The sequence below is a fragment of the Uloborus diversus genome, chromosome 2 (assembly GCF_026930045.1).
Source record: "Uloborus diversus isolate 005 chromosome 2, Udiv.v.3.1, whole genome shotgun sequence".
Taxonomy (NCBI): domain Eukaryota; kingdom Metazoa; phylum Arthropoda; class Arachnida; order Araneae; family Uloboridae; genus Uloborus; species Uloborus diversus.
In genome coordinates, this window is record NC_072732.1 from 213,637,100 (window position 1) to 213,641,570 (window position 4,471).

Here is a 4,471-nt window from a genome sequence, read left to right on the forward strand (position 1 = left end):
CTATTATACACTTAAGTTTTGCCGATACCTTTTACTTAAAATGCAATGTTGATTTAATGCTCATTTTCTTTTGATTCCCCTCCCTAGAATACTTTGCTTAATTTCTACTTTCCTCATACCCCTAATTTCTTACACCATAAAATTACAGATAATGATCTCCAAGTTTTAATGCCAGCATGCCAAAGAAGTTTTGTAAATGTTTTTCTTTTGACATTTATGAAACTTTTGCACCAGGAAAAACTTTAGAGTACTGAGCTAACTACAGGAATAACTTAGAGAAGCATATTCATTCTTGGTATGATAACAGCAAGAATTTGTTTTAAAATAGAATAATACAGATTTTTTTAAGCCGGCTGTGTTACAATTCTAGGCAAAATAATTGTACCAGAAATAAAACATATCTGTGACCAAGTAAAAATGTTCAAACCAAACTTTTTATCTCGAGGAAAATTAGCCTAAAAAATGTTAGCATTTATAAAGAGGGTTTTAGTCATAAATTAAGTGACAACATCCCTTTATATTAATTCTGTAAATGCTTTTTATTACATCCGACACAAGAATCATATATTTAGACTACACTATAATGACTGATGTTGAATGCACTTGAATTTTAACAAGTCGGTTTTAAAGCATTATTGCCAGCAAAATTAGTACTTCACAGCAGACTTTAATAAAGTAACTGTTGTGCAAGTTCTAAATTCAGCTAGTGTGCTTTAAGTTTCTATAACCTCATCCATCTTCTCATTATTCAGGATCAAACAATTGACATCTTGGTAAACTAACATGGAACCCTTCTGAAAAATAGATACATTAATAAACAAAAAATGTATTCATAATTCACAATACAAATTGAACATTCAACTTTGGGTCACATTGAAATAATTATTTTTATACTTATCTCACAGGAAGTTTGTGCATCAGATGAACTTAATACTGATTTCTGACTGCAAAGCATAGACCCAGCATTTCAAAGATTCTAATGGTTGTTCTTGTTCATTGAAAGGTCCAGTTAAAGCATTATTACTAGCAAAATTAAGACTTTGCAGCAGACTTTAATAAAGTAACTGTCATGCAAAGTCTAAATTCAACTAGTGTCGTGCTTTAAGTTTCCATGAAATCATTAATCTTCTCGCTATTCAGGATCAAACAATTGCCATCTTGGTAAACTAACATGGAGGAACCCTTCTAAAAAATATGTAATAAGCAAAAAAAGTATTCATAATTCACAATACAAATTGAACATTCAACTTTGGGCACATTGAAATTATTTTTATACTTATCCCACAGGAAGTTTGTGCATCAGATGAACTTAATACTGATTTCTGACTGCAAAGCATAGACCCAGCATTTCAAAGATTCTAATGGTTGTTCTTGTTCATTGAAAAGTCCAGTTAAAGCATTATTACCAGCAAAATTAAGACTTTGCAGCAGACTTTAATAAAGTAACTGTCATGCAAAGTCTAAATTCAACTAGTGTTGTGCTTTAAGTTTCCTTGAAATCATTCATCTTCTCGCTATTCAGGATCAAACAATTGACATCTTGGTAAACTAACATGGAGGAACCCTTCTGAAAAATATACAATAAGCGAAAAATGTATTCATAATACAAATAGAACATTAAACTTTGGGCACACTGAAATAAAGCATTTTTATACACATGTCCGCAGGAATTTTGTGCATCAGATGAACTTGGAACTGATGACTGACCAGTGAAAAACCCACAATCTCAAAGATTTCAATCATTGCTCTAACAATTGACTGCTCACTGAAAGGTGAACTTACACTTCAGGTTCTATTGACAAATGTACCAGGTGCCCTACTAATTTAATAGAATAGTGTTTCATGCTTAAATAATTTAGCTCTTAGCAAACTACAAAAATCTTTCATTTGTTGCTAGACAAAGTTAAAGTTCAGTAGAAATTAAAAATCTGGCATATAATTTTATGTAATGAATTACTGTCTGTTCTCGAACTCCGCGACTAGCAGCTGCGAACGGTTCCAACTGAAAAAGGGGTGATGGTTTAAGGAAGTGCACTTTCCGATGCATTCAGTTTTTGCTTGCTCGTTACTTCCTTCTTGCTATCACCCCTGTTTCGATAAAATCAGAAGAGACCTGACGCATGCGCAAATTCGAGTAAGGTTTCGCGTTAAAATATCGAACAGTAAACAGCTAAATAGTTTAATTATGTAAGGATTAGGAAATAAGTATTTTACTCATGATAAACACCTATTTGTTACACATCTATAATGCTGGATAAGAATAATACCTAAAATGCATGAATTTTAACAGTAAATTAAACAGCATACTGATTTCTGACACCAAGAATATGAAAATTAATAAATGTTCATTTTTGGAACACCCGGAAAGGCTAATAGGGAGAATATTCAACAAGAAGACAAGATATGATGGTTGAATGGAAGGGGACTTAACAGGAAGAACCTTTACAGAGTTAATTTTTGAAGGAAATATTTTGCCGGGAAATTGAACAGTTAAAGGGCTATTCCACGGAAAACGGTAATTTTTTCCTGCATGTGACGCTTCATATATTTCATAAAAAAATAATTATTTAAAAGGATAATGAACAAAATTTTGTTGCTTAAGATATCACAAACGCATGTGTGACTTCTTTAGCCAAAACTTTCTTCAAAAATTATTTCTTTTTTATGAAATACAGAAACCGTCACGTGCGGGACAAAATGACCATTTTCAATGGAATAGGCATAGACATATTTTTTTTTCAATGGTTTAAATAATTATTTCTAAACTTATGAGATATGTTTCCTTTACATTGGAACCATAGCTTTCAAAATCTGCAATTTGTTTCGTCATTGCTGTATTAATAGAGCAAAAATATTAGCTTATCCACAAGCAAGTTACCAGAGGTTGACTTTAGATGTCACGCACGTGACGCATGTAAATAAATTTTAATTTAAATAACAAAATTGTTTCAGAAGTATCTTTGTATCAAATTTAAAGATTAAAAAAATTGCTTACCCCAGTTTCATTAAAATATTAAGAGATATAATGAAATGTTAATGAAATTTAAGCGTATTTTTGTCCCACATGTGACGGAAGAATGGCCCTAAATAGTTTCAACTATGCAACAGGAAAAGAAAATAAATGTCAGAATGAAGTTATTTGATGCTCAACTACACAGGAGACAGAAAGAATCCTTACTTAAGACGTGATATCTGAAAGAAAGTTAAGTTTAGCAGAAAATTAAATTTGCTGCTAAATATTCCTAATTGTTCAAGGAACAAAAATGCTTTACAGTACAATTTTCAATAGCGTTCATTAGAAACACATCTTTGCACGCTAATGGCTTACAGGAGGAATCTGCCTTTAAGAATAGATGACAGGAATAAATTTAATTCTGGCAGTAATTAAATTAATTATACATCAAAATGGTTTTAAACAATTAACTCACGATAACAGATTTCTAGTTGACGCAGATCTACGCACGCTAAAGGCTTACAGGAACAATTCTGGCAAAAGTCAACACGTGTGAGAAAAATGATTGTTAATTTTGGATAATTAAGCAACTCAGTAGCTTTAATTATGCAAGGAAAAGGAAACATCTAAATGTTTCACAAAGGATAAACGTTCAATGATGTGAATACATGCACGCTTACAAGAAGAATCCTTAAGGACCTCTTAAAGAAATGTACGTTAATTTAGGCGGGAAATTAAAAGAAGCCTAATAGTTTCGATTATTCAAGGGGGGGGGGGGGGAAGCAAAAATCTCAAGCACACGAGAAACGTTTATTTAATGCACACATATGCAAGCTAACGTCTAACAACAATTCCCATATTATATTAGATATCTGAAAGACGTCTAATTATGGCATAAATAAATATAAATTTTGTCCGGATAGAAAGTACAGATGCACAGAATGATAATCTAGAAAAAAAAACCTAAGGCCTAGCCATAATAAATCTTAATACATGCTTTTAATTTCATGACCGTTGTACTGTCCAACCACAGATTGCATGGAATTTTCAAACATCCAGATCAACGAATTTATGTGAATAAGGGGGAAAAGTAAAAATTTGATGCGCGTATTCCGCTCATTTGAATGAGACTCTGCTTCTGCAAAAGCTGACATCGGTAAAAAATAATAAATTTATCCATTTCCGGCTGTAAAACGGTGTTTGTCATTCCATACAATCCGTGTTCAGACAGTAAGCATAAATAAAGGAACATGTTCTTTTTCAAAATAAAAAAACAAAACAAAAAGATACAACTTACTATAGTCACATCCAAGAAAATGTTTCACTTACTTTCATGCATATTTAATTGTAAAAATCTCATCATAATAAATACATTAACACATTACTCATTACTACATTCTTCAAGCCATTTTTAAACCACGCACGAGGTACAGGAAGAATCCTTGTCGCCAAGTCTTAGAATGATATCATTTAGCGCCAAAATATAGGGTTGCCTCCCGTTTATCTGTCAGGATCGTT